At 40.8% G+C, this 10,159-nt stretch overlaps 1 pseudogene; it reads right to left on the bottom strand.

The window, feature by feature from the left end:
• Positions 1 to 5,801: 5,801 nt before the first annotated feature.
• Positions 5,802 to 9,599, bottom strand: LOC141989622 (zinc finger BED domain-containing protein 5-like; annotated as a pseudogene).
• Between the last annotated feature and the right edge of the window lie 560 nt (positions 9,600 to 10,159).

The following is a 10,159-nucleotide window of genomic DNA, read 5'->3' as shown; positions in this document are numbered from 1 at the left end:
CTTTTTTTTATTTCTTTCAATATATTGAAGCAAATTTTATCCATGAGTGAATGAGTGACTCTTGTTGGTTTGTATAGAAAATTGCCTATTGTTGTTCCTCTTATCTGACCACTCCCTGTCTGTATATCCTTAAACTATGAGATCCTGGGGGCATAAACAATCCCTTCTTATATGTCAGGAAAATGACCAATATTTTGTAGGAGTAACCACAAAATAATTATAGTATTAGAGTTGATCAGAAACAGGATTTCTGTCCCATGGGAAACTCTGTTATTTTGATATTTGTTTTTGGCCTGAAAACAGCCCCAAAGTCAAACTATTGACACTTTTTGCAGAACTGAAAGTTTCGAATATTTCCTGTTTGGTGATATCGAACATGTCATTTCAGTGTTTACAATCAAAATCAAACATGTCAATGTTCCCAATGTTTGCCAACACAGAACAAAAACTTCCGTTTTGGATTGGGTCGGCCTGAGTCTCTGTGTCTCCCTGAGCCACTGTGATGACTCAGGAGCTCTAGTTCTGGGTCCCACATGCCCCTATTCTCCCATATCTCCCCTGGCTTTTCTCCCCAGCCAGACAGTATTTCCCTCAATGCACCACATTCTCTCCCTATTGCTAAGTCATTGCAGTATAGTTCCATGATGGCCATTCAGCAGGTCACAGGTTTATGATGATCAAAACCAAAATATTGTGTTAATTTTCAGGTTGGCAAACTGAAAGAAAATGTTTCATTTTGATTTTCGTGATAGAAAATTCAGCTGAAACCTATCTTTTTCCATGGAAAATTTCAATGAAACCCCATTTTTCAGTGGGGGAAATATTTCATGGAATGTTTTTGACCAGCCCTAAATAATTTATTATTATTAATGATGTAACCCTTCTGCCATGTGATGTCAGCAGCAACCAGGTCCAGCTTCAATATCTGGGGATTGCTCTTTATAAAATAGAACCAGCTTCAGTCCCCACCTAGAAATCTGGTACAACTAAACACCATCCCTGTACTCCTCTAAGAGGAACACACAGCAGACCGAGGCCAGAATCTGATCTCCAGTCTAAGATGAACCATGATAGTGCCCTCCTTTCAGACTCACTCTCAGACATGCTGGGTAGTGGTGGTTTACCCCCAGGAGGCCCACTGTACATGTTGGGTGGTGGCTTCAATCCAGCAACTTTTTGCTGCCCAAGTCCCATGTTATGGACCATCTCATATGGGGCTCCTACTAATTCCCTCACAGGTAATGGACAGTGCCTATGTACTGTTTTTATTTGACCTTGCTTGGTCTCAGGTTTGATCTTGTAGACCAGCACATCTCCTAGTTTTTCCACCACCAGGTAATGTGTTACATCTGTTTGCTATCTTACATTTGTCATCAACACCCATATTTGCAACAGAACTCTGTCTCCTGGCAGGAGCTCCAGAGAATACAATCTAGCATCATACCAGTGCTTATTTCTATCTGAGTTGTTATCGGCTTCAGCCATAGCTAAGCAATAAGCATCTCGCAACATTTCTCTTAATCAGGTTGACATATTGGTATCCCACTCCTAGCTATCTTCATCATCCTATCCACCAAACCTCCTAATCTGAGGTTCTCATCCAAACATCGGGAAATACAGTTTGACTCCTGTAGCTTCCTTTCTTGAGACATCGTACGTATGTACAAAAATTCAGTATGCCAGCTTCAAGTTGACTTCTGCTCTGGATGTATAGTCCCCAACATATTTAACAGAGTTCAATTAAACTATTCTGTCTAAAGATCACCTTGTGGGTGATTGTGCTTGTCCTGGACTTCTTAATTCCTGCCATCTTAATCACTTCCTTCAGAAAATGACTTTCAAAGTCCTCTCCTTGGTCAGTGATCTTAGCTGGAAATCTATACATGGAATAGTATTTCTCCCACAACATTCAAGTAACTGAGGTGGACTTCTGGTCATGTATAGAACATGTACACACATACCAAGTAAAGTGGTCAGTCACTACTAAGGTGTTCGCAGCATCTTTTCTGGATGCTTCTAAAGACAGGAATTCAATGCATACCAGCTCCAAATGTTTGCTGCTAATGATATTCTCCAGGTATGCATCTCTAGTGGGTAAAGTTTTTCTCTGAAGACACCAAGCACATCTTGCATTTCTTGCAAACATCCTAGCCATCTGGGACCAATAGAACCACTAAATTCCAGGAATCTCTCCATTCCCAAATATCCAAAAGTTATCAAGGAAGCCCCACATGGCCAGGGCTCTGTAATCTTTCAGTAGCACTAATTGTGTTCATTGATTTAGTAAAGGGTCTGCTGTGCAGAACTCCCTGAATCAGTTTTCGTTCAGTACATTTTCTCAACAGTAGTTTGTCCTCTGGGATAGAGTGAATAATCATGGCTGGATTTTGCCTCTCCTTTTTAGTGAGCTGTGTGTCACGAATATTGTTATTTTGCCGTTGGGCTTCTTACCAGTCTGCAGTATTGAGTCTAGGTCTAACACAAAACAGCTCACTTAGGCTAATGGAACACTTTCAGGGACAGGCCCAAAGTTTCTGCAATACAGTCGAGAAGAATCCTGGATCTCTGACTCTTGATGGCTCGTACTGCAAACACCTCTCACAGCAATTTCTGAAGCCCGTGGATGCTGAGACAATGCATTCACATTTACATTGCTTCTCCTGCGTCAGCACTGGAGGCTGAACATGTAGTTAGACAAATCAGACACCCATCTCTGACCTGTAGCATCCATCTGGGAACTTGTTCAGACATAAGTGAATAGATTTGTCTGTCCACACCTGAAACTGAGTACTATACAAGTAGTCTCAATTTTTTTTCAGTAACAGCCCACTTTAAGATCAAGAACTTCAGCTTGTGAATGAGATAGCTGGGGACTCTGATTGTGAGACTTTCTATCAAAGGGCACAAGTTTCTGTTTGCCTTAAACTTCCTGGTAAAGGACTGCTCCCAAATCTTCCAGTATCTTTATGTAGGATAAAGGGTTTGCTTGGGTCAGAAAAGACTAGGACTGGAGCATGGGTTAGGAAATTAATGATTTCCCAAAAAGTCTTTTTACATCTCTCATCCTATTGGGGTCTAAAGGGTTCCCAGGGGCCATCCTGGTCACAGCTGAAGCAAAAGGATTGTCCTCTCCCTTTACACTTAGGTGGGATAGTGACTCTAAATGCCAGTCTTTCTGGATCTCTGCAGCTGATGGCTCCTTGTACCCTGAAGTCTTAGATGGGCTGATGGTACTCTGTAGTTCAGCCATCTGTTCTATCATGACACCCATTTGTTGGGCAAGTTCCTCTTTGATGCTCACCATCAGTGCCTTGGTTGGTCACATTGGTGCTGCACTGTCTGGTTCAGATGGTTAGACTTCCCAGCCCTCATTGCTTGCCTGCCTTTTTTCCCTCCTCTTTGACCTCTCATCAGCAGAAAGTGACTTGATGGACTTTCCTGTCATTCTCTTCACCAAAGATTGAGCAACTTTGGGTTGTACTAATAAGTGCCTCATATAATTTGGGTCAATCTGGTCCAGTCCATTTGCTCAGCAGTCACTGCTTCCTTCATTACAGCTCACTGTAAAAGTTTCTCTTTATATAGGCGGAAACTTTGTCACACTTTTGCACTGTCACCATCTGTCATGGAGGAACTTACAGTAAATGTCCCCAGAGCTGTCTGTTCTCCCAAATGCATGATGGGTGGGCCTCTAGGCAGTCCTTTACATCAAACCCATCTTCCGCAGGTATTGGAACTGCACTCCCAGAGAATAACCTTAATTTTCAGTACGGGCTTGGCTTAACACGGGTCAGTACAATGTTTTCTAATGCCTGCCTCAGAGCCTTTGTCCATACACCCAGTGATGCTGCAGCTCCCAGGCTTGGGGCTGCCGGGCCAAAAAACCTGGCCTTTCAGGCATGGTCCTTCCATCTTTTCCAAGGAAGGCTGGCATTTTCATTAAAAATTATGCATCTGAAGCTAGAGTCAATGGGGGCTGGCGTCCAGAGGCTAACAGCTTCCACATGCTCACTGCCACCACTATCTCACTTGGAACTTGTGAGGGGTCCACTGCCACTGGCTGCTCACATAGCACTGAAAATGCACCTTCCTCCCTCATAACTACGCGCCCACTCATTCTGCATTTGCTCAGGCATTCTGTGTGTGCCCATAAAATGGATTTTTTGGAGCCCTCAGATATCCCTGTTAGTAAAAGGCATTTCTTAGTATCAATATCCCTCTCCTTATACCAGGTCTCCAACATGTATACGGGCATTATGCACATTGCAATTCCCCCCCCCAAATATAATAAAATTGCTTTCGGAAATTAATGATTTACTCAAAATGTGTTTGCCAGGGGTACTGAACCAGGATTGTGGAAAAGCCTCCAAAAATGTGACGCGTATCACAGGTGGTGTCATGAGCAACAAGGGCAGGGTTCAGTATCTAGGGGTTCCTCTTAATATTACAAAAAGAACCAGTTTGAGCCATCTCCCAGAAATCTGCTAACACCCCTGGTTGCCTCTAGGAACCAATATTTCCCCTCTTGTAAGCACTGAATCTGTGTCTAACAAAATAATTTTTTTATTAAGAGGAGAGGGAACTTCTTTTCTGCTTTGTCTTTCACTCAACACTGTACCCACACCATATCTAAAGTTCAGCCCCTAAACCAGCTTATCAGTGATTCCAGCTCTAATGATCATTGACCAGAAACAAGGACTCTCAAATGAGCCAAATCCTTACAAAAGAATAAACAGAACAGAATAAGGTCATACAGCCTGGCATGGTGCCCTTTCTCTCTTTCCTATTAAGTCTCTCAGTGGAACCACTGGTAACTTCAACAAGTAATAACCTGTGGATTTATAGAACTGAAGGGGGATAGAAGATCTGCAAGGTAACTTGTTGGCAGAGAATATTTCATATTTATACGTAAAGGCCTTGATTCTTCCCTCATAACATTTCTTGAAATTTATGACTCCCTCTTTTGCTTTAAAGTAAAAGAATTCCTAAATAACATTCCTAGCTATGTTGGGGAGGAAAGTTTAAAAATAGAAATTACATATATCAAGCTTTTATATTTTGTATCAATTGATCTTAAACGCTTAGGGGTACAAGTTACTCTTGATACCAATAATTATTATCAATCTAACTGTGCCCCACCTTTAAACAAAATAGCCTAATCCTTGTGAACTAAAGCAATGTGTTACTAAATTGAGTTGAACCTATAACCTACCGAAAAGGATAGAGTTACCTAGATTTCTATATTTGTTGGCAGTGTTACTGAACAGTGTCTCCAATCTTTTTTTTTTTTTAATTTAAAGAAGCTGGGTAAGGTAATTACCCTAGGGCATCACCATTCCCAACTAGACTTAGTAAGATGAAGTATTTTAATTACATCTAGAGAGAAAAGAAGCTTTTATTAGCTAACATTAAGACTTACTAATAGGCATCACTATAAATATACATTCACCTACAGCAGAGTTTCCCAAACTTTTTTGGCCACGGAACACTTTTTAGCCTATTACGAAACACTTATAATATTATTTTGTAGTTGTTTGGTTTTCAAATAAAAAATTGCTTTATTTATGCTCAAATATATTTCATTTTATAAAACAAAGCAAAAATACAAATTTAAAATAACTTGAACTAACAATTTCTAACTGGAAAGTGTGTATAAAGTAGCACAAAAATCAAGTGCAAGAGTCAAAATTGAAAACAGTGTTCTACTTTAAAAAAATTGTTTCTGTATATACACAAACACCAAACAAATTAGATTTTTACTAGGAAAATCTATTTTTATAAACAGGAATACAAATTTGGATTTAATGGGATTGGTGTTTCTGCATTTTTCTATCACAAATTCGTTTGATATTAGGAATAATGCTGGGAAGTTGAGTCCTCATGTCAGGTGCAGCATCAAATCCATTCCTATATTTGGTTTTTGTTGAAGTATAATAAGAAAATCCTGTCTCACACAAATGAGGAAGGAGCACTTGAACTGCACATTTAGCTACATTAGGGTACTCTTCTATTAGGCTGCTCCAAAAATTATTCAGCGGAAGATCCTTAAACGTTTGTTTCCTATCAGAATCAGAAATTAAGTCAATTAGGCTTTCATAATCGTGCGCAGTAAAGCCAACTGGTTTGGCTGTAATTACAAACAGATTTTGAACCCAAGCATTATCGTCAGTAGTTGTAGAAAAATATTCTAATAAAGAGGCCTGCAAGTCACGTAAGTGCTTAAAATCATGCTGGAAACTTCTTCATGGACTGTAGAATTTATTTCAGTCAGAAATTCATGTAGCGTAGGGAAGCAGTCGAAGTTATTCTGTTCTACAGAAGATGCTCAGAATTCCAGTTTCTTTTTTAACGACGACATTTTATCCATTGTAGTAAAAATGGTCACATTCTTTCCTTGCAGCGACAGATTAATTTAATTTAATTTTGCAAAAATATCTGCAAGATATGCAAGTCTCATTAGCCATGAGGAATTTGTCAGACAGTCATTAAATTTTCATCCTGAACTATCTGAAGTGAAGAATACCAGTAGTTCACTACGAAGCTCAAAAAGGCTCACAAGCACTTTTCCTCGGGATAGCCACCTCACTTCTGTATGTAAAAGTCAGTTTGGGGCTGACTACCCATTTCCTCGCACAAAATTTTAAATAACCTGGATTGAAGTGGTCAAGATTTGACAAAATTGATAATTTGTACTTCTTCATCGAGCACAATTTTCAGATATGCTAGTATTTTTTTAACTGCAAGTGCTTGTCTGTGTAGAACACAATGGCTCTTAGTGCTTTCTGGTGCCACACTTATGATTCACATTACAGCTCCCTTAATCTTCCCGATCATTGCCCGAGCACCGTCAGTATGTATGTATACATCAATACATTTCCCGCAACTAATTTCATGCTTTCTGATAAAATTGTTGATGCAGTTGAAGAATTCTTCTCCAGTCGTGCAGCTTTGCAAAGATTCACATAAGAGCAGGTCCTCTTCATTAATATTATTAAATCTATATCGGACAAATACTAGTAGCACAAGTCCTGAAACATCAGTGGACTCCTCTAGCTGCAATGAATACTCGTGGCAAATTTTCAGTCGGCAAACTAGCTCTTCGTCTATGTCATCGGCAAGATCTTTAATACGGCGTGCAACAGTATTATTTGACAACTGTACAGCATCAGTGTTTTTACCAGACTGCTCGCTCAACATGCACATTACAATATCTTTCGCGCAAGGCTTGATAAGCATTTCTCCAATACTGTGAGCTTCTCTGGCAAGCGCTATACGGTAACTTACTAGATAAGATGCCTCTGTTGCACTTTCGTTGTCTGTTTTAGCAATTTTAATCATCGAAAGTTTACAATTTCCAAGTGAGGCATGCTGCCTCTTGAAAAATGTTATATCTTTGTCTTTGTATTCAGCGTGCTTGGTTTCCAAAAGCCTACGAAGTTTAGCAGGAGCCAATGAACTGTTTGCTCGTATTTTGTTGCACATGACACACTGCACATCAGGAACATCTTTATTTCCAACACACGTAAAACCGAAAGACAAATAACTTTCATCATACTTTCGTTTCGGTCTTTTAACATCTGCTTCTTCTTGTTTTTTTATATACTTCGGTGGAAATTCTTTCACCTTGGATAACTCACTAGTACTAACAGATTTTTTGGCAACAAAAGACTGCGATTGTTCATCCTCACTTTGAAGTGTCACAGTATTTTGCTAGTTTATTTCAGCCACAGTTGGAGTACCAGAAGAACTTGCTTTTCATTTCAAAGTTCCTTCTTTTAGCCACAAATCCATGGTGATTAGGTTTAGTAACAATATTTAGAAATACTGATTTTTGTCAAATTTTGTTTGTCACAAATATTTATATTGTTTTGAGTGAAGCTAGTTTAGGTGTGCTTATCGCACACACAGTAAAGACCTACCGGTTTGAATGTGTTAAGTGAATATATTATATTCAACATGGCGTAAAGAGAATGGTGTGTGCATACGGCTGCAGTTTGAGCAGCCTCAAGCAGAAGGGGTACGACGTCACTAACTGAAAAGTGCCCGAAAGGGGTAGACATCAACATGCTTGCGTGCCGCGTTCTCTTTACGCCATGATATTCAATATGAGATCTATCAATAACCGGGAAAAGAGTTTTATGTTAAATTATAGTCATTCAAAAAGAGTTGTAAACTACGCTTCAAATATGCCAAATTTAAATTAAAAAAAAAATTAAAGACCATTTTTTAAAATTACGATTCTTTCATGGAACACCTATTCACATCGTGCAGAACACCAGTGTTCCGTGGAACACAGTTTGGGAAACGCTGACCTACAGATATGATTTTATAAAATTATTGTTAGTTAAAGGCCAAAAAGTTCCCTTTTTAAAACACTTCCAGCATCATTTCTTTGCCTACAGAGCTTACTATTAGCAGCAGTTCATAAGATCTCTTACCAAAATTGAATTTGCCTCACTTAAAATTGGTTCTTCCAGAGGTCTCCTCTCAAGAGTTTATAAATGCAGTCAAGATATTTTTATAATGGAGCATAGGTTTGTTTTTAATATTTGCAGTAAGGATTTTGGCAGAGAAGTGAAAGAGGATTGGGCTTTTGTTTCAAACTGTGCGGCTTGTTTGCCTTTAGACCTCAGTAAGAGTGTTTATTAAAAGTCTATGCGGTGGAAACTTCTGTTTCTTCAGAGCACTGGTATATCTATCTATCTCTCCAGCTGTCTCTAGCATGCCAATCACAATAGTATCTAAGACACCATATTAGGAAGCTACCAGGTGCTGTACTACACATCTATTTCTGGAGTAGGGGGAGGGGGAATCTGTGGACTAAGTCCTGAACTCCTCATAAATTTTGGCTCGTTATAGACTGAGTAAAACTCAGGCACTGAATGTACCTCACCTTTTTGAAGGTGTGCAGAGGAGGATGGCACAAGAGGCCAGCATAAAGGCCAGGTATAAGTGCAGTTTTTGTACTCAGGGAGGGAGAGGTGAGGAGAAAGTGACACTATAGTCACACTCCCATCCCCGCCACTCATGGGGTGGGACTATTTCCCAAGGATGAGTATCCTTATGACTGGGTACCAGGATGGGTCACACTGAGAATGCCACACTCAGGGCAGGCTGCAAGAAATAGGGCAGACAATCCCCCCAAACGGGTAAGTTTACTCTATAATTAGAGTGGTGTCAGAGAGAAGGCTTTGGATTCTTTGACCATGGGATGGTGTTCCAAGAAGAAGGATTGCTAGGAAGAGATGGGCTCCACCTAACGAAGAGAGGGAAGAGCATCTTCACAAGCAGGCTGGCTAACCTAGTGAGGAGGGCTTTAAACTAGGTTCCCCGGGGGAAGGAGACCGAAGCCCTGAGATAAGTGGGGACGTGGGATACCGGGAGGAAGCATGAACAGGAGCGCACAAGAGGGGAGGGCTCCTGCCTCATATTGAGAAAGAGGAACGATCAGCGAGTTATCTCAAGTGCCTATACACAAATGCAAGAAGCCTGGGAAACAAGCAGGGAGAACTGGAAGTCCTGGCACAGTCAAGGAATTATGATGTGATTGGAATATCAGAGACTTGGTGGGATAACTCACATGACTGGAGTACCGTCATGGACGGATATAAACTGTTCAGGAAGGACACGCAGGGCAGAAAAGGTGGGGGAGTTGCATTGTATGTAAGAGAGCAGTATGACTGCTCAGAACTCCGGTATGAAACTTCAGAAAAACCTGAGAGTCTCTGGATTAAGTTTAGAAGTGTGAGCAACAAGGGTGATGTCGTGGTGGGAGTCTGCTATAGACCACAGGACCAGGGGGATGAGGTGGACGAGGCTTTCCTCCGGCAACTCACAGAAGTTACTACATTGCAGGCCCTGGTTCTCATGGGAGACTTCAATCACCCTGATATCTTCTGGGAGAGCAATACAGCGGTGCACATACAATCCAGGAAGTTATTGGAAAGTGTAGGGGACAATTTCCTGGTGCAAGTGCTGGAGGAACCAACTAGGGGCAGAGCTCTTCTTGACCTGCTGCTCACAAACCGGGAAGAATTAGTAGGGGAAGCAAAAGTGGATGGGAACCTGGGAGGCAGTGACCATGAGATGGACGAGTTCAGGATTCTGACACAAGGAAGAAAGGAAAGCAGCAGAATAGGGAACCTGGACTTCAGAAAAG

This window comes from Natator depressus, chromosome 1, assembly GCF_965152275.1.
Source record: "Natator depressus isolate rNatDep1 chromosome 1, rNatDep2.hap1, whole genome shotgun sequence".
Classification (NCBI taxonomy): Eukaryota; Metazoa; Chordata; order Testudines; family Cheloniidae; genus Natator; species Natator depressus.
Note: the sequence above shows the minus strand (reverse complement) of the source record. Positions and strands in the feature narration are given on the sequence as shown.